This window comes from Notamacropus eugenii, chromosome X (genome assembly GCF_028372415.1).
Source record: "Notamacropus eugenii isolate mMacEug1 chromosome X, mMacEug1.pri_v2, whole genome shotgun sequence".
NCBI lineage: Eukaryota > Metazoa > Chordata > Mammalia > Diprotodontia > Macropodidae > Notamacropus > Notamacropus eugenii.
In genome coordinates, this window is record NC_092879.1 from 38,826,259 (window position 1) to 38,854,245 (window position 27,987).

Below are 27,987 nucleotides of genomic sequence, written 5' to 3' on the forward strand. Positions count from 1 at the left end.
AGTGAACCACGGTAACACACACAAACAAACCCAAAGCTCTAGTAATGAACACAAGCTGGTACTGTAGTGACAAAAACCAACCAGGGGTGGCGCCGTCCCTTCCAGTGCCACCTTGTTCTCCCTTCCCTGCTCCAGACTCAGTTGACCTGAGGTCCGTCAGTGTGGCGTCCCAGATGGTGTGGCGGTCAGTGCCCCTTACAACTCCCCCTTTCTTTTTTGGACCTGATGACCTTCACGGGTTTGTACATCTCTCAGCTTGAATTGATTTTCAGTAACATCCACATTGTATCTTTTACACTTCGTAGGGCACATTTGAGACATGCTGGTATAAGACATATAACAATCAAAAGAACAATACCTCCTGGCAGTAATGGACCTAGCGAATTAAGCAATGAGGTGGAATGACCAAAAAGTTGCATCGTGTCTGAAACAAAATTTTCAGGTATTAACCTTTTTGTCCCTTGTGTATTTATATCCAATGCCAATTTTTCCAACAGTTTCATTTCACTTGAAACTTTGGCAAGTGTTAAGCCATGCAACTGAGCTCTTATTTCTTCCCCATAAAATTCAGTATCCTTATACAATTTGTTCATCATGCAAAACTGACGATATCTGTAATCACATCTTAAAGCCAACTGTGTTTCTATGGCCTGCAGTTCATCTCCAATAGCTATTACATCATTTTATAACATTAGAACGGCCTGATAGAATTCGTGATCCATTTTCAATTGTTCCCTAAATCCCACTGATACATTATTTGTACAAACACCAAGGAGGGCCCTTCACCAGTCCTGTAAGGTTGAAATGTCTACTAATGTCCAAAGGTCCAATACTGGTCCTCAGCCTGGCTCACTGTAAGGAGTAGTAAGATGCAGCTGACTAATTTTATTGCTCAGGGGTTGTAGTTTCTTCTTCTTTCTCTGGCGGACTCCCTGTGATTTCTTCCCCATGTTGTACGACCCGTAGTCTTTTCACTGGTACCCAAATCTCCTTGTCTCCTGTACAGATACAAGCATAACCCTTGCCCCAAGTTATTATGCTATGTGGTCCATGCCATGGCCTTTCATTGACAGACATGGCTGTCTGTCCTGTGGCCGGAGGCGTCCATTCCAATCTTTTCTTAAAATCATCTGGTGGTCAGCCTGATCTGACCATGTATTTCATGGCAGGCGTAAGACCGTGTTCATCGAATTGTCAGTAATTGGTTGTGTAAAGTGCCCATTTTAATGGATCATGTGCCGTGGGCCTGGGTCCCGAAGCTCCCCCTTTTTGTTTGTGGACATATTGTTTGATGGTGCGGTTCGCACGTTCTACTATGGCTTGTCCTGTGGGGTTATAGGGGATCCCAGTCACATGAGAGATTCCGAATTCTGAGAGAAATTTTTGGAAGGCCGAAGCAGCGTATGCTGGGCCATTATCAGTCTTTAACAGTCGTGGGACGCCATGGGCGGCAAAACATTGAAGCATATGACTACACACACGCCCTTAACTGCCTCTCTGGCGTGTAGAGTAGCCATGATGAAACCGGAGAAAGTGTCTATAGACACATGGACATATTTAAGCCTCCCGAATGAAGCTACGTGAGTCACATCCGTTTGCCAGATATCATTAGGATGTGATCCCTTAGGATTGTACACTCTGCATGGCATCGGTGGCTGGAAAGGAAGGCATGCTGTGCATGATTTTACAATCTTTCAAGCCTCTTTCTTAGTAAGTTTATATAAATGTCCTCATGATTTTGCTGATATGTGATACTGATTGTGAGCCTGCTGAGCTTCCTCAGTGGTTTCTAGGTATACACCTCCTGACACAACTCGATCCACAACCTCATTTCCTTCTGCTTGAGGCCCTGGTAAATTGGAGTGTGATCTTATACGTAAAATGGGGAAGGGGAACATAGGTGCTCTTATGGTGTTTCGGACTTCCACTAGCAACTGTCCAATTTCTAATAAAGTTGATATGGAGGCTGTCTCTAGGTCTGGTATAAGTGTGGCTACATATCTACTGTCAGTAATGACATTGATCTTTCTCAAATCAGTCAACATTCTGTATTTCCCAGATTTCTTTTTTATGACAAATACAGGAGAGTTCCAAGGACTAAAGGGTTCCTCAGTGTGTCCTAACTCTAACTGTTCTTCTACTACGTCTTTCAGGGCCGTGAGATTTTCATATTGTAGGGTCCATTGATCCGCCCAGATGGGCTCATCCAAGATGCATCGTATTTTTGGTGGTGGAATTCTCACGGCGTTGTCATCAATGGACCCGTTCAAAGATTTGTTGTTAATCTTAGCCCTAACTGTGTAAGCAGGTCTCTTCCCCATAGTATTATGGGAAGCCCTTTCAATACTTGTGGCCAAAATTTTCCTGATCTGTCCTCAAAAGTCCACCGTAGTGGTCTGGCCACCTCCTTGGCCCATTGTGAGCCTCCTATGCCCTATACACCGTTTTCCTCTCCTCTAGGCCATTGAGATTGCCATTGTGAAAAAGGGAATACACTTCTGTCTGCACCGGTGTCAACAAGGCCTGTTTTAGGTATTCCTTCTATATATGTGGTAAGCATTGGTCTCCGATGGCCAATTTGTTGCGTCCAATATACTGATTGTTCTATGTTATGATTCATTTGTATCAATTGTGCCACCAGTTGACCTCTATCAACCTCAACCTCCACATTGTTAGAGTTGCACATCAGGATCTTGTGCAAGGTACCAGTTGGTGATTGCTGTACTATGGACTGTAAGCCTGTGTAAGCATTTGCTGGTGCAGAAATGATAATCTCTTGCTTTCTATTGATGCATACTCCCTCTATTGGTAACCATAGTGTTGTGCGTGGAGGTATCAGGTAATTCCCTAGGCTTCTAATTAATTTTGACTGTATGGCACCGACTGGAGTGTCTGGTACTTCCTCCTGGATTCTAAAGTGGCCTGTGGGATCCTCTCTGCGTCCTCCCAGTAGCCCCTCCTTTTCTCCTGGGCTGGAGGGAGGCCCGTCTGCATGTTTCAATATTGAGCACTACCCTTGGGAGGGGAGAATGACCTACACTCTGAAGCCCAATGTCCTGTTCTCTTACCTTTTGGGCAGGGTGTGGTTGGCCTAATCTTAAATGGCGTTCTGTTCCCTTGGCTCTGGAGTCCCTTTCTTCCCTCGGCATTGTTTCTACACTCCCAATGGTAAAGTCCTATTTTTCCACACTTAAAGCATCTCATTTTTGGTCTTGCCAGTTTCAGCCTTAAGCTTAGCAATACATTCCTTCAGGGTTCTATTCATCCTTTCCACCTGGCCTGAATTCTGGGGTCCATGTACATGTACTCAAGCACCCCACCCTGTCTCCCTTTAAGCAGATGGGACCCAACATATTTTGGGAGAAGGGATGAAGGTCTCGAGGCTTCTGAAACTGCTTCCTGCTGAGACTGGACGTAGAGCTGACCCTGCCTCACAGGGTCCCAACATTGGAGGGGTTAGGTCTTTAACCAGTATGAGGAACTTGACGATTCAGGGGGTGATAGGTGATATTACAGTTCTCGAGAAAGAGACGTCCTTCCACCTGGTGGAGGGAGGCAACTTCCAAAAACTGAAGCACAATTTTTATACCCTAACGCAGAGAATCCAAGTTAATTGCTCATGTGGCTTTAGAAAAGAGGGGAGGTTCGAAGTAACTTTTGGGTACCTTCCAAGTTTCAGCTACAGCCCACAGCACTTTCACAAAGAAAGCTGGTAGCTGGTAAGGGGGGGGGGGGGACCAACCGACCGTCCACAAGCCCTGGATACCTGAAACTCAGGTATCTAAGGAGAGAGACCTTATGGAAAAGAAATTGTATTTAGCCACTATGCAAGTACTCTGCAAAATACCATAAATCTCCTCACAAATGAATAGATGATAACAAACCAGATTCTTCGGTATTAAAGAATTCCTAAATATAAAACATCTTTGACTCTGTTTGAATTCAGATAGGAGAGAAATTTTCCAGTCATGCAGTATCTGTATTATCGCCAGACTCAGGAACAATCAGGTGGGAAACATTCCTTTATAAAAGGGCACAGTGGGGAAACTGACCAGGAGGATCCCATCCTAGATTGAGTCTAGAATTGTCCCCTCCGTGTTTCCTCTCCAGATACAAATTTCACCTGATAACAGTACAGGATGAAGCATCACAGTCCCTCTGAGTAACTTCTGGCATATTCTTTCAGAAACTGATTTAATTCAGACAACTATACCCAAATTCAAACTTCAACAAAAATATGTATGGTCCCAAATGCTTTTACCTTAAACAGCAAATTTCACTAATCCCAATTGAAAGCCAAAAACACTTGTTTGTATTCCCATGGAGTTGAAGTAAGCAATGCACATTAACAGGACTCACATACATAAGAGATTTCATTTCAGATCCTTCTTTCTCAAATTTAAAACTTGTCCTGATATAAAAGCCAATTGTCACAACTTTGGAGCTAGTCACATCATTATTTATGAATTATACAAGCCAAACAATTTTCTTAGGACTGATGACCGTGTCCACATGAAAGGAGCCTTGGCAGTTTTACAAAATTAAAGGAATTGGCATGGATCCCCTGCCTGCCAACCCCAAACATATAGGAGTACTGTTCTGAATGGGCAGAACCAGTCTAAATCAATTATTACTCCATTCACTTCTTTCCACACATAGTAATCCATTAACAAGTTTAGGTTTAGCATTAAAGCAGCAGCTTTGTAGCTGTAACTTTTTTTGACAGGCAAAGGGGAAAATTCCTGGTTTTCTAAAGAACATACCTTTTCCAACATTTTTTAGTTTCAACAAAATGCAGATTACAAATTGCTTTCTCTAACACCATTTCTGGATTATAGAATAAAATAAAAATCTTGATGGTTCTAACTTTTACTCCAGAAAATTTCACATCTGTGGCCACTCCTTAAAAATGTTTTTGAAAGAAAAAGTGGTGAAACTGCAAGTGGACATGAGGGAGACTCTGGAACAAAGCCCAGTGGCTCCTAATCTCCTCCTTTCCACCTGGGAGTTTCAAAGCTTTATCTCTGAGGTGTCTTTTCTCTTAATTCGGTAGGTTTCTCAATTGATCAGTTAGCTCTTTAACACTGTCCTGCAAATCCTGCACCATCTGTCTGTTCTGCCATCTCTCTTCTAAGTTTAGATATATGGGTGCTGGCTGCCTTTCTGGGCTATTGGCTCTTGTACTACTCTCTGACTCGGACAGGGCTGTCTGTGAGGATGTGATGGATGTGCTCATTTGCACTGCCTTGCCACCGTCTTCCTCAATGAACACATTCTTCAGCATGTGACATAGAAAGAATGTGTACTGATCCTGACTCAACTTTTGCGAGCTTTGCCCCATTTTAATCTTACTCACGGTGACACCTTGTCCCACTCGAGCTGAATGCGCGCATCTTCTCCTGCGTCCACTTCTCGGATTCGCTTCCCGGAGGAAGTCGGTGAGGAAGACAGGCTACAGTTTCCTGTCGCGTGCAGGTATCCGCTTTTGACCCTGTCCTGATAGCTCCTGTACATTGTCTAGGCTTCTGGAGAGCCTGACTCCCTCGGGGGGTTACTGAGGGACCTGATTCCCTCAGCTGGGGATCCTGAGGGACCTGACTTCCCTCGGCTGAGTTTCCTGAGGGACCTGACTTCAGTCGGTTGCGTTTCCTGAGGGACCTGATTTCCCTTGGCTTAGCTTCTTAAGGGACCTGACTTCTCTTGGCTGAGTTTCTTAAGGGTCCTGACTTCCCTTGGCTGAGTTTCCAGTGGGACCTGACTTCCCTTGGCTGAGTTTCTTAAGGGCCCTGACTTCCCTTGGCTGAGTTTCCCGTGGGACCTGACTTCCCTTGGCTGTTTCCTGAGGGACCTGACTTCCCTTGGCTGATTTTCCCGAGGGACCTGACTTCCCTTGGCTGATTTTCTTAAGGGACCTGACATCCCTTGGCTGAGTTTCCTGAGGGACCTGACTTCCCTCGGCTTAGTTTCCTGAGGGACCTGACTTCCCTCGGCTGAGCTTTCTGAGGGACCTGACTTCCCTCGGCTGAGTTTCTTCAGGGACCTGACTTCCCTTGGCTGAGTTTCCTGAGGGACCTGACTTCCCTCGGCTTAGTTTCCTGAGGGACCTGACTTCCCTCGGCTGAGCTTTCTGAGGGACCTGACTTCCCTCGGCTGAGTTTCTTCAGGGACCTGACTTCCCTCGGCTGAGCTTCCTGGGGGACCTGACTTCCCTTGGCTTAGTTTCTTAAGGGACCTTACTTCCCTTGTCTGAGTTTCTAAAGGGACCTGACGTCTTTTAGCTGAGTTTTCTGAGGGACCTGACTTCCCTTTGCTGAGTTTCCTGAGGGACCTGACTTCCCTTGGCTGAGTTTCTTAAGGGACCTGACTTCCCTTGGCTGAGTTTTTTAAGGGACCTGACTTCCCTTGGCTGAGCTTCCTGCTCCTTCCCCCTGCTTGTGGCCCCAGTTTGCGCATCAAGTTGCTATGGTGATGGCATAGCTTACCAAGAGGAGCAAGTCTTATGCCTGACCAGCAGGCTGCTTGTCCTCCTGTGGAGCTGGTGTGTAAAAGAATGAGGCGGGAGAGCGGGTCATGAAGCAACTCCGATTTATTAAAGCAAGTACTCTGATTTTATAGTCTCTGCCATCTAGCCCAGTGAATCCTGGCAACACACACAAACAAACCCAAAGCTATAGGAATGAACACAAGCTGATAGTATAGGGACAAAAACAAACCAGGGGTGGGGCCGTCCCTTCCAGTACCACCTTGTTCACCTTTCCCTGCTCCGGACTCAGTTGACCTCATGTTCGTCAGTGTGGCGTCCCAGATGGTGTGGCGGTCAGAGCCCCTTACAAATAATCAATGTAGAAAAAGAGTTAGGCATCACTTTCTCAAGGCGGGTCCATGCAAGGTTTTCATCTAACTTACAGATGTATTCATTTTATGTTTGGGCTGAAGTCATAAACTCATTTCTGCTCAGTTTGTTTCTTACTGGACCTTAGCATTTTAGCTGAACTAATTTATGTTTTAGAGCTTATGAACAGCTGCAACTTTGTATTTAAATTTCATGTGCTCTCTGTCCTATTTAATGTTCCAGTAACAACCCATCTTACTTTCAAGTTTGAAAGTTTCATAAGGGTATAGACTACCCACAGTGCAAGTGCCTTCAAAAGAGAAAGCTCTTTAGGAACTGTGTTGAGTGAGGAAAACATGCTTAGATGATAGTATAGATGAAGTATTTTCAAGTGAGTTGGGAAAGCCATACTTTTATTTGGAAGAACTGGTTGTAATTTCCTACTGATGATGCATGAAAGCAGTAGGTTCAGGGTGCTGTCATGGTCATTTGAATGGTATTCTTAACTGTAGAGTGTTCAGATTATAGAATTCCTTTGTGTGTGGGGCAAACACCTCCATCAAACCAACCTTGAAAACATTTAAGATTATCTAGATAGTTGGTTTATATTTCTTTTAACAAGTGTTAAGGCTAGGACTCTCCTATTTGGCTTAAAATGAACACTTCAGATAAGGAACTGATTTAATTTTAATGAAATGGTAGGTGTAGGAGAGGACTTCCTTTCAATATATTATAGTATGTGGGTCTTATAAATACTGATCACCTTAAATGGAAAATATAATAAGTATCAATACTTATAAACCACAAAATAGTAATGCACAATCACGATAATTTAACTGTTTATTTTTTCCCCACTGAACAGGGTTGTACGTAAGAGGCATGTTTCCCATTAGCTATGATTCCCATCCATGAATATTTCAGAATTGGGACAGTCCTCCTTTAAATTCAATCTGTTCATGAAATGACCCATATCTAGCCATCAAGTAACCTGTATCAGGTAGTACCACATGTTCACAATCAAACCCAGCATGCACCCTATGGGCTGATAACGAAAATGTGACAATTCTGATAATTAAACCACACTAAAGCCGGTGGCTGATGTCTTGCATTAATTCAAAACAGCTTAAGGTGAAAATCTTCATACTATCCAATTACCAGAGACATGGCTATATAAGCTCTCAACCATGTTGGCATAGTATTTCCTCAGATACAGAAAACTTAATACCTGACAAAAACTGCAATTTAAACAAATAAAGGGTGGGGGGAAGCTGATAGATTGTATCCTGTATAATTTCACTATTGGTTCCTCTGAAGCTTTTCCCGTGATTAGCAAGGCTGAGTAGGTAAGAAGATGACATTCTCCAATCAGGCTAACGTTCACGAAGAAATGATTTTTTCCCTGTGTCATTCATTAAGAGCTGGGAATATTCAGAGATTTTTGACTTATAGAGAAAATACCAATTAATTAAAAGAATGATAAAAGATAGAAAATAAACACAAATGACTCTACTATGGGGAATACTATTTTTATCATTCATACATATGTCTGTATAGATAAGTGATCATTGGTGTCTAAATGCGCTATTACTTTATTTATTTAAGGATAAATTTATAGTCTAGTGGGACATTCAAGTACCACTTTCAGCTTCATATCACCATTATCAATATCATCATCATCATCATCATCCTCATCATCATTTTCACTGCCATAAAATTGTATATAAGATGGTTAGAAATTTAATGATCACATATTCTCTTTGATTTTATGATTTTTGTTTTCATTTTCTACTCAACCTATATTATCATTTTAAACTTGGATGCAGAGTAATGCCAGTGTATAGTAGAACATTAAATGACATGTGGTTGAATGGAGAGACCACAGACTTTGGAGTCAGATGACCTAAAATCACATCCCACTTATATAGATTGCTATCTGTGTGCCTAGAGCAAGGCATGTAAATTCACTAGTTATCTATTTTATTCACATGTAAAATTAGATACTAAATCAAGTTTGATGCCCCTTCTAAGTTCCTATTCCCTATAAGTTCCCATCTATCCCCACCCTAGACACTAATCATAGTTCCTTTTGCATAGGAAGTGATCTAATTTTTAAAATTAAAAGACAGAAGTTTGTTGTATCTAGGTTAAGTGTCAGGTTTCAGACCTCAAATGAAAAAAAAAATAAACTCTTTGAATTTTCAGGATCTAGCCAAAATTTCCTTGTGAATAGATCTCAACCAATGCTCTAATTTCTAGATTTTATTCCTGCTGGCATCAGGAAATGTTGTTTATTTAGCAAAGGACATTTAACAAGTCAGTTTTTGGTGTAATGTCAAATATGATATAAAGCACGCTCTCCTCCCAACAAAAACCAAAGAAAAATTGAGCAAAAACTTGTATTAAATTAAACTTTGAGGATTTCATCTCAAGAGCTGAAGGTTTACAAGTTAGGTATAATTCTCAACCAAGGCAAGTTGTTGAATTAAACTAAATATATACATTTCATGATCATCTATCTAGTTGCTTTTTTCTTAATTTACAAGTTTCTCTGAGGATGTTTTCTTGAGTATGTAATTAGACCTTTAAGTGGTATCTAAAATGATTTTAAGCCATTTTATATTTTAGTATATAAAATTACAGTGATAGACAAAGAATACAAAATAGTATACATTTCTCACGCTTCTTATTCTATGATTTGTTTAATTCTCACATTAACCTGTGTAAAAAAGCTTTCAGGTAGCGAGCACAAAAAACATAGGCATCCTGCCTCTTTTTGTATCCCTAGTACTTAACACAGGACTTGGTATATAGTAAGTGCTTAATAAATATTAACTAGTGAACTTTCTTAGCCTTTAGTTTCTTCCTCTGTCAAATGATGGTACTGGAAAAGATGGCCTTGGAGGTCCATGCCAGCTTTTGCTCAGTGATCTTATGAACTTTTAATAATGCATTTTCACACTTCTGAATAATATTTATTAAAATATTAGATGATATTCATATTTCCTGTAACCCTGAAAGCTAATCACTTTCAGATATCTTGGGTAAGGCAAGCCTGAAGAAATAGTACCAAAGGGAAAAACTAAGAAAAAAACCATATTTCTTATTCTTGGTGCAGAGAGAATCATTGATAATACTTTCTATTTTTCCCTAAATAATATTTTCAGTTTCCAGGTATTTACAAAAAAGTTCAGATAATCTATTACTTATTATGAAAGCCTTCAAACCAAATTATAAAAGATGAAGCAATGGATGAAAAAGTATTTTAAAAGCTAGTATTTAATGTTTTATGGTCAAAGAGATGCATTTTGGTACAGTTAAGTGATCGATAGATGCCAGCTTATAACTATGCCCTGTTAGGTTGAGAACTTTTAGGGCACGATGAATATGTAAAGATTATATAGACTGTATACTTTAAAATTCTTTAAAGAGAAGAGGGATAACTTGGAAATTTAGTTTTGTCACCTATGAATGAAAGACACTGTTCTCGTTCAGAACAGTTTCAACTATAAGTATTTAAAGGATTGAACAGCCACATTTCTTTATGCCAGTACAATTGGTAAATATAACAGGTGTACTTTAATTGGATTATAGTTTCAATAATCTCAGTATTTCTTACATTAATGCAGAAGGCAATTCTACTGTGCCTTAATTAGCTATCCCCATGAGCTACTTTGGCTCAAAATAATTCATATGAAAGTCAACTTTCTAATGATTAATCTTTCCATAACTAGGCTGGTTCTTGGAAAAAAGTCACAAAGATCAAATTGAAAACTTTCCTAGGTTGGGAGGACCTACCATAAAACATCTAGTAGGTGTTCTGCTGACCTAGGCTTTAATTATAAATGGTTACCCTCTCACCATGATGAGACATTTGAACAGGGCTTCAATGGAGGTTCAAGGGTCTCTTTTTTTAAATTTTGGAGAGTTTCCCAAGTTCCAGAAAGGTTATGTGATTTCTTAATAATGGTTAATATTAAAGGAAGCATCTGGACTCTGATCTTCTAATTCCAAGACTACCAAAGCACCCACTATGAATTGCTTCTTCTGTAGATTTGCACTCAGAAAAATCATCAGTCCATCACAGATAAGTGGTATTCACTGTGAACTACTAAATGCCCCTTCTGTAATCTTAACTTATGGATAGTATAATTTAATATTTCTCAATGACTTCTCTGAAGATGGCATTTTGCCTCTGTTCATAGGATCATCACAGTGTCAAAGTTATCAGGGGCCTTAGAACCTATTGAATAAAATCTTATTTTACAGATGAGGTAACTGAGTCCACAAAGAAGGTAAGTGACTTGTCTAAGATCACATGCCTAGAGAATATCAGATGTAGGACTTCAACCCAGTTTTCTCTGAATCTTAGTTCAGTACAACATCCATTATATCCCACTGCCATTCATATGACACAATTTTAGATTATCATATAAAAAGAGGGAATTTTAAGTGACAGCTAGGTAACGCCATAGTTCATAGAGTGCTGGGTCTGGAGTCAGGAAGACATCTTCCTGAGTTCAAATCTGGCCTCAGACATTTATCAGCTATGTGACAATTCACTTAACATTGTTTGCCTCAGTTTCCTCATCTACAAAATGAGCAGGAAAAGAAAAGGCAAACCATTCTAATATCTTTGCTAAAAAAAACCCAAGTGGGGTCACAAAATGCTAGACATGACTGAAACAACTAAACAGCAACCCCAAAGCGACCTGAACTAATTAAGAAAAAGAATACAGCAAGCAGAACAAAGGTCTTTAGTGATAAATACAAGTTAGGAAATAGAAGAATCAGAAAGAATCCAGTAATGCGTTTGAAAAAATTATATAGCGATAATTACAGGAAGGAAAGATATAGGATCATAGAAGGAATCCAATTTGACACTGTAGTGTCATCATTCAATTGTTTTTGTTTTGTTTTGTTTTTGGTATTCTTTTGACTTTGATGTATTCTCACCTACAACCTCCTTGCTACTCTCCCCCTACCATAACTTTTCCTGTACATTCTCATTCACATTCATGGCTTCATTGAGTTTTTGTGATACTGTTAAAGAAGAAATCAAGAGACTTAGAATAGTTTCCTTATAGGTCACTTATCTATCTGGGATTCAATTTCTTCCTCAACATGGAATCATATAATGGTGGAGTTGGAGGAGATTTCAAAAGTCATCCAGTCCAATCCATACATGAGTAAAAAATGACCTCTATAAACAATTAATAAATTAGAGTGACTGTTTGAAGACCTTCCCAACTACACCTGCAGCCCACTGCAGTTTGGTATACCTCTAACCATTCAGGCATTTATCCTTAGATAAGGTTGAAAACTCCTTTCTGCAAGATCTACCCATTACTACTAACTCATTCTACTAGCTTTTAAAATAGGCTTTGTTGTCCCTTTGGCTCTTTAAGTTTGTGACTCTTAACCTTTGACCTCCTAATGAATATATGTGCTCATTAAGATAGGTATTCCTTTCACCAATGTGAATTTCAATCCACCTATTAACTCTCATCCTATTTGATTGCTGTTGATATCTTTCCTTAAATGACATCCATTTTATGGAGGTCTTTCCCTGATTATCTTAATATTTTATGAATAAGAATGCGGATTTCTTAATCTCTATTGGCAATCTCTTGTTCTTCTTTTATAAAAATATTATTATTAACAATGTCATCATTCTTCACAGCAATAAAAACAATGACTGGTACTTATTTATATGACACCCTGAGATTATAAAGTGGTTTCCATATATTATCTCCTTTGAGCCTCACAACCCTGTGAATTAAGTATTATAGTTCTTGTTACCCCATTGTATAGATAAGAAAACTAAGACTCAGAAAAGACAAGTGTCCATGGCCATAAAACAAGTGTTGGAAGAAGGAAGCGTTAGAACATGGTTTCTTTTATGCTGCGCACCACTTCTTGTTCCATGAAAGGTCCATGCACTTTATCAGTCATGTATTCCTTAATGATGTCTTTTAGGCCACTTTTACCATAAAAGTAATTATTGGTGTAAAAGGACACTAGAGGTGTCCAATTGATTAAGGTAGAGGTCTTCCAGGGAATTCCTCCTCCATGCTCTTATCTAGGATTGGAAGGATCTGACCTGGACTAACAAATTTACCACTCCCATCATAAGTTTGTGGGAAGAGGAGGAGCCTGCACATCGAGGGTCAGGAAAACTGCTGCCATAATATCATCAGTAAAATATTTTGGAACCTAGGTTATGTTGGAGGCCAGGGCAAGAGTTATCAGGGAAAATTGTTTGCTGCTGCAGATCCCTTTCAGGCTGTAAATGCAGTCTGATGATATCTGTTTCTTCTCTATAGCACATACCTCACTCAGTTGTGAGGATCAAATGAGATAATATTGGTAAAGCTGTTAGCACAATGCCTTTCACATAGTAGGTGCTTAAAAAATGCTTGTCCATGTGCCACCTCCCTCTGCCCCCATTCCTTTGCTCTCCAGAAAAACTTAGCTCAATCCTTTTCAAACTGATGCTTTCCCCTCTGTGTGGGGCTTACTCTGCTTCTTAAAAGGTTCGTTTATCTTTCTGGGTTGAAACATTTACTTTGCCTCAAGCCGGCAACTGTGACAAAAGCTATTAACTACTTGAATGACTAATCCCCGTGAAGTAAATTGGAATGAAGTTGAAAGAAAAAGATTGGGAGTACCTCCCAGGAGGGGGAGAGAGATTTCAAACTGCAATATATTGCCAGAGCACAATTTCTGGCTGGGGGCTCAGAGCTAAAGATGATATTTGATGGTTAATTTTACAAGTTTCCAGGATATTTACATTGGGATTAGGAAGTTGAATTTTTCATTCTGGTAACAGTAACTGAAAACTGGTATTAAGGTGGGATACGTACCTTCCCCACCCCCCAATTTTTGTGGGCCTGCCTGGTTCTGATGGGGACAAACAAAAGGAGTGTCTGTATAGAATGTCACGCTTAAAGTAGAGGTTCACAGAGACTTAAGCAGAGGTATTTTAGGAGAAAAGTGTGGGTCAAATATTAATGCCTAATAGACTAGGCTACCTGATAACCAGAACAGCATAGCACAACAGTGTACCACTTAGTGAACTGGTTATGCTCTTTGCATTCTCTCTACTCTGTTTACTCATCAGTTATCTTTCAATTAGGGGCATCTGGGTGGTACAGTAGAGTTCCAGGCCTGGATTTAGGAAGATCTGAATTCAAATATGGCCTCACACACTTACTAGTTATGTGACCCTGGGCAAGTCCCTTAACACTATTTGCCTTACTCATCTATAAAATGAACTGCAGACGGAAATGGCAAACCAAGAAAACCCCCAAGAGTTGGACATGACTGAAAAAACACCTCAACAATAACATCTTTCCATTGCCCTGTGGATTTGATTCCATAACTCCCCCAATTAAATCTGTAACCTAGAAATTTTCATTCATTTTTCTTGGAGTTTACATAGGTTTGTCTGAAAGATAAACTAGGACAAATTGGTCTAATGGCATCCCTTCCAGCATTAGGGAATTTATCAGCCTGTGAAAACAGAATCATAGCTTTTCTCTGCATAGGATCTTATACATTATATATTATAATCCTTTCATTTTTAAGCTCAGAAAACTAAGGTCCAACTTGTGATGTGTATGCCTCCCTACCACACCTTCCTACACAATACAACAGAACCGCTAAACCTTCTCAGAATACTTGAAAGCACAAAATACTTAAATATCATTGGGAATATAATTTATAAGCATTAAATATATATGCATTTGTAAAATAGTAGTATTAAAAAATCATCCCTCACTGCCTTCCCCTCTTGGAAGTTTTTCCCCAACTGATGATCTTACCTTCACCTAGTCCTAATTTTTTACTTATCTCAATGGTAAAACCTTTTACTCTGTCTAATCTAAGCTTCTGCCTCACCTAATATAATAAGGCTCATAAGAATTGATATATGAAGAAGAAAAGGGTGGATTCAAAAGAACTGCGATCTTTAACATGATCAATATTCCAGAACAGAGTAGGGACAGACAAAAATATAATAGTAGAAGGGAGAATGGTGGGGGGAAAGGAGGGTAAAAGAAGTGACACCATGCTTTAGCTTTACCCTTTAAAAGTATAATTCTCATTTATCTGGCTTCATTGTTTTCCCCTGACTTGTTAGTGGTACACTGTTAAAACTGTGACAAGCCAAGTGAAATACTGTAACTAGGACCAGTCAAGTGTGATCCCTGAGGACTAGCAGAGATGACACATATAATCTGCAGAAACTCTATCACATGCTTGATGTTAACCTTTGAATTGCTTCCATTTTGCTACTTTGGCATTCAAGTTAAAGGGATAGTGCTGGGGAGCTGAAAGAGTTAAAGTATCTGTAGGAGTATGATTAAAACTACTTCTGCTTTCCTATGAAATTAAGCATTGAGATTGGTCTGACTCTTCCATCTTTTGGCTTAGATAGGATTACATTTATCAAACCCCTTCCTTTAACATTATTTCCTATTTTTTTATATGACTGCTGCTTAGAATCTTATATGAAGACAAAATATATATATTCTCATTATTTCCAGACTGGAAGAATCAAATGGAGAAAATGCCCATGTGTAATTTCTAGTTAATTCTGGAAATGGAAGCTTTTAGTTGAAAGAACATATGTTTTCAAGGACTTTAGCAGACATGGTATTTGCCTGTGGAGTTCGATTAGTATACTCCACTTTCTAAATTCTGACTTCCCTATTAGGAAAACTCTTGGTAGGGAATACTGATTCAATTTCTATTCTATATGCCAAGGGTGGTGCAGAATCAAAATGAGAAACAAATGGATTAATTATTCCTCTGTATGAGAGCTGGGACTCAATGTATTATTTTATTCCCTTCCATTTTCTAAACCCATACACTTTTGCATACTGTAAATATTCACTGTGAAATGAAAAAAAGAAAAAAACTTTTTCAACATTTCAACATGGTGCACAGGATATTGAGATACTTGTACTTGTTGATAATTGTTCAGTGAACAAAAAAAAAGAAAATAAAAGAGAAAATCATAGGGAAACACATGTAGATACATATAAACACATATAGATGCTTAAACTCTGCTTTGGATGAAGATTGTGCTGAAAAGAAGAACACAGTCAGGAGTCTTGAGTCCTGGCGTTGGCTGTCCTTTCTAAGTGTCCAGACTTAAGAAGTAATTTGACCTCTTCGAGCCTATTCAGAAATTGTTCTTGTATCATGATTAATTCATCTTCTCTGCACCTTGTTGTCTTTACTTCTAGTTTTGCCCTCTGGGGCCATTCTGAAAAAAAAAATCCTTTTTCCATATGACAGTATTTCAAACACTAGTAAACAGTTAATATATGTCCTCTAAACATTTTCTTGCTCAGGCTAACCACTTTGATTTTCCTCAACTGGTCCTCTTGTAAGAGTAACCAAGATCTTCACTATATTTACTTCTCTGGGGGCTCCCCAAATAATCAGTATTCTTTACTCAAGTTTTATGGCACTTATCAGTTTCCCTCACCCACTTGGCTCCCTTATCTCTACATTTTCCATCTTGTTAACATTCTTCTAGAAATTACCCTCCAGAAATGAGTTTAGTTTAGCACCAGTGAACCCACACTAGCACTTTGTGATGGCTAAAAAGATTTATCTTTTTAAGTGCTCATACTCAGTCCCTTTGATGATCTGCTCTACTTAGATTAGACTGATCTCTGATATTTTTAAAAAATGGCAGTTGACTGAAAATTTGGGCAAACTGATTAGTCTTTTGAGAATTTAGATATACCTTTAACTTGAATGATAGATTGACTTTTATCCATAAGTATTAAAATGATAGATCATATCAATTTATAGTCTTAAGAGCATGCTATATTTTGATATCATTATGCTTTTATAACATATTCCACAAAAAATGGCATACTAGTTGCATAGTAAATCTGACTGATAAATTTATGTAATCAGGCATGTTGGAGTTATAGTGATAATAATTTAGCTACTGATGAGATGACAATTTAGGGTTAAACTCCATTTTGGAACATTTTCTGTAGCTGCTTTTTCTCAGTAATACTTATGTTCACATGACTTTTTTCATTTTAAACCACTTTGTAATTATCTAGTGCACCACCTATCTCTGAGAAGTCAGTAGGTTTTATCTCAGTTTCAGGAATGTTTAAGCCTTGGATTTACCAGACCTCATAGGATGCCAAGTCTGGTAGTATTTTTTGGTTGGAAAATAGAAAGAATTGGGAAAAGAAGTTGCTGGCTGTTATGGATGAGAAATCATCCATGAGGCATTTCTTATCACTGTTTAAGATAAGAAGCATCAATCCCATGAAAATTACATTCACTTTTTTATTATTAGAATTTTAAAATTTGTAATTCAAATATCATCCTGAACACAGTGTTTACTCAACTGCTCACTTCTTAGTTCATTTTTTAAAAAAATGACATATGCATTGAAGTCAGGTCCATTTACTTTATTTACAAAACAATATTCCAAGCATACAAAATACATTCTTTTTTTCTAACTTCAGTATGTGCACTGAGGCATAAGTTCCAAATGTTTGCAGGTGCAGATATTTGACAGATCATATTTGAATGTGCTATCAATCTAATTGTCACAAGTATAACTATCTGATTTTGTAAGAGAGGATATGGAGAAGAGGATTTTTCTAAATATCACAGAGAAAACATATAGGTCTTCTAAACTGCAATCCTTAAAATAAATGCTGAGTATTTGGAAATAAAAATAGCACTTAGCTTGTTTACTATTTTCCTTTGCTTTACCAGACCAACTTTTAAAATTCATGTTTTATTGGAACTCAAAGGGCCATGTACAGCCTCTTGAAAACACACTATGGGCTAGGTCATTACTTTAATGGTATCCTGTTGAAAAAGTTGGCAGAAATGTACCTTAAATGCTCTTTTGTCCTTTCCACCCCTACCCCTTGTAATTTTTGGTGTTACAGGAGTGGATGAAAATGGGGGTGGGGTGGGAGTGGGAAAGCCATATATAATCAAACCTGACCGAAAGAGTTTTTGTTTGAACAAACACTTGAATAGAAACTACAAAAAGTTTGGAGATCTGAGGCAATTCCACTGCAGTAGCCTATAGGGCATTTTATAGCCTAGAAAATCGGGAATCTTAGAGTTGAAAGTGACCTCAGGGAACACCTCCCCAATCTAATCATTACCCTAATAAGAGTCCACTCTATAACATATCTGATATGACCAACAGATCTCTGCTCAAAGATGGTACATTGAGCAAACAAATGCTTTGCCATTCAGCTACATTTTCAATATAAATAGGCATTAGCTAACTGAAAATGAAGAGATGTATATACGTATATCTGTGCATGGGGTGGTAGTGGCACTTTTCTTCAAATATCTTGAAGTTTTATTTGGGGTAGGAGACATGGGTAAAAGTTGGAGGAGTGGCAAATTTTGGCTTAAAATGAGAGAAATCATCCCAACAGAGACAGGGATAAAAATTCAATTTTAGAGCTGGAAATTAGAGATTTATTGTTCAAGTCCTTCACTTTATAGATGAGAAAACAAAACAAAAAACAAATCCTGAAGCTCCCAGGCTGGAAGTTACAGAGACATTTTAAATTCAACATGTTAAGAACTAAATTCATTATGTTTTTCCAAACCTTACCTTATTTCAAACTTCCTTACTTCTTTTGAGGCTACCACTATCTAAGGTTCATAAACTTAGCATCATCCTGGACTCCTCATTCTTACACTCTACATGTCCAAGCTATCCAGTTTTGCTGTTTCTATCTTCACATAACCTCTTGCATCTAATACCTCTCTGTTCGTAGAAATATAATTTTTAGATTAAGCCCCCATAACCTCTCCTTAAGAATACTGAAGTAGCATCCTAATTGAATTTCCTGTCCCAAGTCTCTTCATGATGCCAAAGTGATTTTCAGTAAACAGTGCCTACTTATTCAACTCTAATGGCTAGTTATAAGCTCCAGAATAAAACAGAAATTCCTCTGTTTAGTTTTTATAGCTCCTTCAGCTATTAAACCTACCTTTCCAGGTATCTCTCCCCTGCAGTACAATCCAGCCAAATGGGTCTTTGCTTTCGTTCTCACCTCTGAGACTCCATCTTCTATCTTCGTGCTTTTTCAGTGGATAATGCAAATGCCTAGAATACACTTCTTCCTTACCTTCATCTTACAAATTCTTTTTTTCTTTAAGATTATGCTCAATCACCATCTTCTGAATGAAACTTTTACTGATTCCCCTCAACTACCTTTGCCCTCCCATGCTAATTATTTTGTATTTGATTATTTTATATATATTTATCTACTAACTTTCTATTTATTCTATATGGGCATATGAGTGTATATACACATTCACATACACACACACACATTTTTGTGTTCTCTTCCTGTCCCCCAAATGTCAGCTCCTTACTAGTAGGGACTGTCTCACTGTTCCATTTATACTGCCATTGTCTAGCATAGTCAACTGATCAGTGTAACTTGCCCAGGGTCACACATTTGGCGAATGGCAAGGCATTGGAGGTCTTGTAATGAAGGCTGCATCACCACTAGACAGTGCTATCACAAATCAGTATAATTGTTGACTCAGGTAGTAGTGGGTAGAGATGAACTCTGAAGATTCTTCCACCCTACTTGCAAGTGCAAGGTCCATTATCTGAATTTAGTTTCTGTACCATTACTTAGTACCATCACTTAGCCACTGTCACTTACTACTTAGTATTTTGCTATCTTTTCATGTGTGCATTTTTCTCCTCAACTAGACTGAAAATTTTCTGAGAGCTGAGTAGTCTATTGTACACATCTCTGCAGTATCCACATGTCTATAATTCCTGACACATAAGAGGTATTAAATATATATAATGTATGCATTTGTGTGTGTGTGTGTGTGTGTGTGTGTGTGTATATATATATACACATTCCATAATTATCTATCTATACTATCCTAAATAGTTGCTTCATCAGGAATCCTTGTGAAGTTGCAACATTCTTAACACTTTTCAACATTTTCTGTGTTAAAAACAAACAAACAAATACAAATTTTCTTACTACTTATGTTATTTTTGGGTAGGGAGCTCTAATTAACATTTAGCTAACTAGGAATAATTTTTAACAAAGAAATAGAATACCACAAACATATGACCTTGCAAAGAAAAAGGAAGAGAATCTATGAATATCTTAAATCTTAAAACTTTCAAATGCTATTAATAAAGACATCAAAATTCTGTTTAAAATACTTTGCATATCTGATGTTCTTACCAAAACATGCATTTCAAGCAGAAGTTGTAAGGGTTTTAAATCACAGATTTTCACAGCATTTCCTTCTGGCAGCTGATGAAAATTGGATAATATACAATCAGAACACTTTTTCTACACATTTTAAATTGATTGAAAAATAGAAACAGATTTAGCATTAAAAAAACACATTTGCAACTGTTATGAAAAATGGTCTGATCTGATTTGGTGAATACTAGGTCTAGGAACCTTGAGATTGACAGTGTTCTGTGGGATGTTTTAAAACAGTGAGAACTTGCTACTGCACCTATGATGCCAAGGTCATTGCAAAATGGGCACCATTGTCTAACAGCTTGAACCTACTACAAATATCTACCACAGAAGTCCTTTCATTTGATGAAAAGCATCTTCAATATTTAATTTTGAAGGGGGTATTTCTATTCTTGCTCTGAATCTATATTTCTATGGGTTTATTGAATTTTTAAAATTTTGATATGATGGGGGAAAGTGGGAAATTTTTTTTCAATGATAAGTCCATGGACAAAATGAACAGCATGGAATCTACTTCCGTAGATTTTGGAAATTCAGCATTGTATCCTTATGAAAGCTCCAGTCTCTCCATTGACTCAGTGTGTTACCAACACAGTAATGGACAAATAGTCATATATATATTCTAATTAACAACATGAGTTAAATTGAAGGTAGATGAGGGCAACTGGGGTCCATCTTTCCAACACAACTTTTAATGAACTGGTAAGGAAGAGAAAAAGGAAACAGAGAACATTTCCCTTTGGGGACAATACTTAGTTTAAAAAAAAATACCTTGCTTTTGATTTTTTTCCCTCAACTTTCAGAAAATATGTCTTTTTTTCTTTTCTGCATAATTACCTGTAATTGTCCAAGGAAAACTTGTTTTCAAAATGTTAAATGACTAAAGAGCATTATAGGATCATTGACCTAGAGCTAGAAAGGACCTAAGAAATTATCTCATACAATCCTCTCATTTGAAAAACGAGGAAAAGGGGGCCCATGGAGGTTTTACTACTTGTCTAATGGTGACACAGGTAATAAGGGATAGAGATGGGATTTAAGTTCTTTCCAGTTTTCCATACTGTGTCCATAAATGGAATGACTTTGGAGATTAGAGTCGTTCAACATGTGTAAAAGAAGTTCATCATTCTGATGAAGGACCTGTTTGCTTTCGTAGACATTTGGAACTGGAAAGGACCTTGGATGTATGCAGTCCAAGAAATTGAGAAATTTGAGGCTTGGAGAAGGGACATTACTTATTCAAGTTTACATAAGCAAACTCAGGGCAACTTGAGGACTCACTCTGGGGTCTCTTGAATGCTGTTTTAGGTTTCCTGCTTTTATATCATTTGGCCTCACCATAAGTTCATGGAGTAAAAAGGGGGAGGAGAAGGCAAATTATGTTACAGATTGACATTAAAATGGTCCTGAAATTTTTAGGGCTCATCTGGTAACCACAAGAGCAGGGGTAATTTAACATTAATAGTTTTTTAATCTATTAATTTATTAAATATGTATGTCTTCAAAGGCGAAATTAAGTAGAATGATATATTTCCTTAACATAAGCAATGATCTCAAAAAAATAAGCCTGACAGAACAATACTCTGAGATAATCTTAAATACCTCTCTTAAAAATGCATAGTTCTACTACATAATATAATTAGTAGAAATATTACCTATATGTACTTGTAAAAGACAGTGACCAAAACAAACATACCAGATTTCTTTTTTGCTTTCCTTACTATGAAAATTAATTCTACCATCTTTGATTAGTTTTATACAACTGTTTATAAATCATAAATAATCATTTAAAGAACCAGACCCATATAATAACACCATGTGATATCCAAAGGGACTTCTCATAAAGTTTCAAAGAGAATTTAAAAGCTAATTTATCTTTTCCCCATTTTCAACAGTAGGAATTTTCAACAGTCTGTTCGTTTATTTTATTCATCAGTGCATTTTCTAGGTGCCATGTCAAGCATGGTTCCTCGGTACAAAATATAATAAAAAGGGAGGTAAAAAATTCTTCACTTTAAATTCTGGTACTTATTGAAACCAAATATGTGGTTAGATGAACACCTTTTTCCCCCTTAGGTTAGTAGAGAAAGTCAGTGCAAAGCTATTGCCTTTTTTTTTTTTTTAACAAGTTCAAGGGATAACCAGTGTTCTGAGTATCAAGGTGACATGGCAGATAGAACACCAGACCTGGAGTAAGGAAGACCTAAGTTCAAATGCAGCTTCAGACAGCTAATGTGGGCAAGACATTTAACTCTATTTGCCTCAGTTTCCTCATCTGTTAAATGAGCTAGAGAAGAAAATGGGCAAACCACTACAGTATCTTTACCAAGAAAACTCCAAATGGGGTCAAAAGAGTCAGATACAATTAATATGACTGAACAATCATCACCAATATTCCATTTACCTATTGTTGCACTTCTGAAATACTATCAAAGAAACAGCAGGAAATGGGAAGAACCCCAAAATAAGACTCATCTTTGGAATTAGATATCAGGTTAGCAAATTAAGCTTTTTAAAACTGGAAGCACTATTGAGATAGTAATCATTTATTTCCTTTTGTATCTTCCTCTTCCCCCAAAAGAATGACATAACGTATCTATTTATTAAATCTTCTTTTTGAAATGTTTCGATACTTCCTTGAGAATTTTCTTGAGATAATTACTGATATTCTGAGATGAATAGAAAACATGGATGGGTACTAATGTTATAGGTTTCTTTTTTTCCTTCTTGGTATTCTAAGTCCATAAAATTAAGAAACTGTTAAAAGCATTGACTAAATTCAAGAGACCAATGTGTGTTTTGCCAATGATATATTTCTAGATAAAGAAGCAGCAAGGCTTCAGAAATATGTAGTTATTATGAAGAAACTACAGAGCCAATTCTTTGTTCTCAGTTCCCTTCCCTTCCCTTCCCTCCCCCCCCTCCCCTCCCCTCCCTTCTCCTTCCCCTTCCCCTTCCTCTTCCCCTTCCCCTTCCTCTTCCCCTTCCCCTTCCTTTCCTTTCCCAAAACAGGTCTACTCACTGAATAGGCATTGCCTCACCCTAAATGAGTACATGCATAGACCATGGCCTAAAGGGGCATCCTGGGTCCCAGTCATCCTGGTGAATATCTGGTCACTGGATTCAGATGGTTCTGGAGGACAAAGTGAGGTTGGTGACCTGCACAACCCTCCCTCACTCAAAACACAGTGAAGTGCAAGTCATGTCATCGTTTCTCTGATGTCATGGTCTTTTTCAAAAATGAAGGATTAACACAACAACCCTAACAGTATGAAAGTCAGTGAGAAGTAAAGAAATTACTCAGGAGCAAAAGGAACAGAGCTGGTAGAGACCCAAATCCTTTCACATCCACTGCAAAAACGTTGCTTACTGAACTATAGGACTGTCTGTTTAGTTTCAGTAATCAAGGGCTTAATTACTCTTTCTAGAGAAAAGGACTGAAATTTGGTATGACTGGAAATAGGTAGCTATTGAGTCCTACCTAACAGTCCCTACTCTCCAACATTTTCCCTTGCACAAAGAATTTCCACACACATTCATTCATTTCTCACACCTTTGAGAGAGGGACACAATTATGTTTTATAGATGAGGAAACTGAGTCCCAGACAGAAGTGACTCGACCATAATGAAAAAAGGTTGGAACTTGAACCTCATCATGTTTCAGATTAATCTTCTGTTACCTTCTCATACCTCCTCTCTTAGGAACCTCGTTAGATTTCCTACATAGATGATGGGACTCTTTCCAAGAAGCATACCTGAATTGTGCTTGTCTTTCGTTCTCAAAGAGGACCATGACACCAAGGAGATGATGATATGACTTGCAATTGACTGATTTGAGTGAGGGAGGGCTGTGCAAGGTCACCAGTCTCACTTTCTCTTCCAGAGCCATCTGGATCCAGTGGCCTGATATTCATCAGGATGACTGGAGATGGCCCAGGATGCAGTGGGAGACCCTGGCCCTTTTAGGCTGAGATCTTTCCGAGTTTTCACTTTGAGTGAGATATACCCATTCAGTGAATAGGATTCTTTAAGTAGTTACTCATGAGATGTCCCCTTTAATAAAAAAAATATCAGAGTGGGAAAGGAAGAACTTCAGAGTTCCTGGCCAAAAGAGAAACAGTTCCTGTTTAGTATTTATAGGAGAGATAGCTGAATAAACAGGTGATATGACCAGCTAACAAATCACAGGTCCAGATCAGATCATGCTGTACAAATTAGTGTGAAAAGTTGAGTTCAGCTTTAGGTATTCACTAAATATATGCCTGCCCAAGTTTGTATTAATATTTTTTGGCTGTTTTGGTGAGAAGTCTTATGTTAATTGTCAACATACTAAATCAGGAATAAAGGAGAAAATATGATGATGTAATTGTAAAGGACCGTTGTCTTAAAAGGTTCACATGGTAGATGCCTAAGCTAACCCTAAGCAGATTATAATTTATTAACAAAAGCCAGGAGGGTTGGGGAAGGGGGAATAGCAAAGTGCTTAATCATCAATGACCCTCAATTAAAACAGGTGATGTTTGCTGGGTTAAAAAATACCAAATCCAACTCCAATTAGCTGCTAAATCATCTGGTAAAGCAGCTGTTCCACAAATAAAAAATCTTAGCCTTTCTGCTAAATCTCTCAAGTTTGTCTGTACTTTTATGTCAATTTAATTTTTCTAAAACCCCATTATTCCTTCCAGATATATGTTAAATGAATTCCATCATTTCATCATGAAGGGAAAAAGAAACAAAAAAATCATCTGTTAGGTACCGTTAAAATGTTGACACCCATTTTCATGAGCTTTTCTCTAATGACTTCCTTTAAGCAACTTTAGAAACTTTTAATGAAGACTTAAGCTCTTACTCAAAAGAGACCCATACAACATTAGCTTTGGGATTGTTTTTAGATTTTAAAAAATATACCATACTTACCAAAATGGTGGTGTTTCCCTCTGAGAATTATTGGTATTTGTTCATTACTGTGTCCCAAGCTGAAGGATTGGCTGAGTCCCAGGCCTGGAAAAATAAGCAAAGAAACAAGCAAAAAAGAGGTAGATTTAATTCCATTATTCCTATATTTCTTGATTACATTTTTTTCCATTTATAGGAGAAAGTGGCAGAGTTAATTACTGTGCAGCAATCGGCTAACACAAAAGTCAATAGATTTGTGCTGTAATGAGATGCTAATGGAGATGAAGTTTCCTGGAGTTTGGGCCTACACTAAATGCTATGAACACAGATAATTCTTCACAATGAGGGTATTAAATCACTAAATCAAATCAATAATTTCCCTTACCAGTTTGACCATAATCAAGATTATAGGGAATGTTTTTGTTCTTCCTTTACAATGCAGCTTAAGCGCCATTTTGTCTCTCCACAATGCCACATGATATGTACTTAATAAATACTTTTTGATCATTGGTTACTCATGTTTTTTCTTGTTAGAATTTTAACCAGGAGAAAATGACTTTTAAAAAGTCGCCGTTATAAAATGACTGAGAGAATTGAGAATATTAACCAGTTGTTAATAGTCAACTTAATTTTTCTCTTTCAGTTATTTGGCATGCACAGCAAGGAAAAAGCTACATGGGCTTTTCCTACAAACTAGAACAAAACTCTTGGATCATTCCACAGACATCATTATCTCTAGATGTTAAACTCTGAGTTTCTTCTCTCTAACAATATCTTCCTATGGTATTCAAATATCACTAGGATAATAACCTCTCCCCTTTAGACTCCTCTGATTGAAGGGTGGAGCAGAATCTTTTTTGAGGAGAGTTCCCAGGTCAGGGAGGTCTTTATTTCCCATTCAGACATATTCTCAAGCTCCTTGAGGACAAGTACTAGCTTTCTTTTTTTTATATTTTTATTCTCAGCATTTAGCACAGTGCGAGGCACACAGTAGGGGCTTAAAGAATGTTTATTGCCTAACTATCTTTTCATCTCCTACAATCCCTCATTCTATTTGATTTTCTTTCTTAGCTTATTGGAACATCTAGTTGCTTAGTCTCTTCCTATCTTTAATAAATCAATAAACGTTTATAAAGCAACTGCTTTGTGCCAGGCACTGTGCTAAGCATTGAGGCATCTTACAATCTGATAGGCAATACAACATGCAAAGAAATATTTACAAAGCAAGCTATAGATGGGATAAACAGGAAGGAAATAACAGAGGTAAGACACTGGAGTTAAGAGGGATTGGGGAAGACTTTCAGAAGAGATTGTAGCTGGGACTTAAAGGAAGCTAGAGAGGTCAGTAGGTGGAACAGAGGAGGGAGAGCATTCCAGGCATGGGGACGTCCAGAGAAAATGCCTAGAATTGAGAGATGAAGGGTCTTGTTCATGTCATTCCATCAAAGAGTATGGATCAGGGAGGGAGGTGTAAGAAGACTGAAAAGGTAAGAGGAGGCCAGATCATGAAAGGCTTTGAATATCAAAGGGAGGATTTTGTATTTGATCCTGGAAGCAATAAGGGGTTGCTGGAATTTATTAAGTAGGGAGGGGTGGGGGAGGTGATATGTTTGGATCCACACTTTAGAAAAATGACTTTAGTAGCCCAAGGGAGGATAAAATATAATGGGGAGAGACTTCAGGTAGGCAGACCCACCTGTAGGCTATTGCAATAGGTGCTATAGTATTGGAGGTGACCAAGTAATTTGGGGCAGAATAGGTAGACTTGAGAATCATCAGCAAAGAGATTGCAATTAAATCTATGGGAACTGATGAGATCATCAAGTGAACAGGTTACAGAGAGAAGATAAGAGGACTCAGTGTACAACCCTAAGGATCTCCTATGGTTAGAGGGCATGACCTGGAAGAGGATACAGCAAAGGAGATAATAATAAATAAATAATAAATAGGATAAATAAATAAATACAGAGGTAGACATATATAATAATGAATAGAACAAATTTTATATAAATATATATATACTATCATATACAATATATAATTATAATAAATAGGATATATATATATATATATATATATATATATATAAAATAAATAAGATAAATAAATAAAAAATAAATAGGTGGAGAACCAGGAGACAGTAGTGTCCTGAAAACCTAAAGATAAGAGAGTATCAAGGAGGAGAGAGTGATGTAGAGTGTCAGACACTACAGAGAGGTCCAGAAGAATGAGGACAGAGAAAAGGCCATTGGATTTGGCAAATAAGAGATTGTTAGTAATATTGGCAAGAATAGTTTCATTGAAATGATGAGATTGTAAGTCAAATTTTAAGAGGTTTCAGAAGGCAGTGAGAGGAGAGAAAGTGGAGATACCTATAAATTGCCTTTTCTAAGAGTTTAGCTACAAAGGGTAGAAGACATATAGCATATATCTATCTATCTATCTCTGTGTCTACATATATATGTACATATATAGGTATATATAGCATATGTACATATATACATATATACATATACACATGTGTGTATATATAAATATATATATATATAAATAAATGTATATATGTGTATATATATATACATATATATATACACACACATATATATATATATATATATATATATATATATATATATATATATATATATATATATATATATAGGGAGAGAGAGAGAGAGAGAGAGAGGAAGAGAGAGAGAGAGAGGAAGAGAGAGAGAGAGAGCAAGGATGGAAGAACGAAGTGAATGTTTCTTTCAGCATGTAGGAGCCATAGACATGTTTGTAGGCAGAAGAAAAATGAACTAGTAGACAGGGAGAGATAGAAAATAAGTGATAGTGTGGAAATGACATCTGTTGGAGGAGATGAGTTGGAATTAGAATCATCACTTGAACAAGTAGAGGGGTTAGTCTTGGTAAGGAGTAAGGCCACTTCATTATGTGGCACAGGGATGAAGGAGGAGATAATGGAAGAAGGCACCTGAATGA

At 37.8% G+C, this 27,987-nt stretch overlaps 1 long non-coding RNA gene across 1 annotated transcript in view; it reads right to left on the bottom strand.

Annotated features, from left to right (window-relative positions):
* Positions 1-25,471, bottom strand: part of LOC140515407 (uncharacterized) — a 112,146-nt gene extending 86,675 nt beyond the window's left edge. Inside the window, exons 1-2 of the long non-coding RNA XR_011971011.1 lie at positions 25,388-25,471; positions 25,024-25,107 (exon numbers count right to left, since the gene is read on the bottom strand). This is a non-coding gene — a long non-coding RNA (uncharacterized lncRNA). The remainder of the gene's footprint in view (positions 1-25,023; positions 25,108-25,387) is intronic.
* Positions 25,472-27,987: the final 2,516 nt, after the last annotated feature.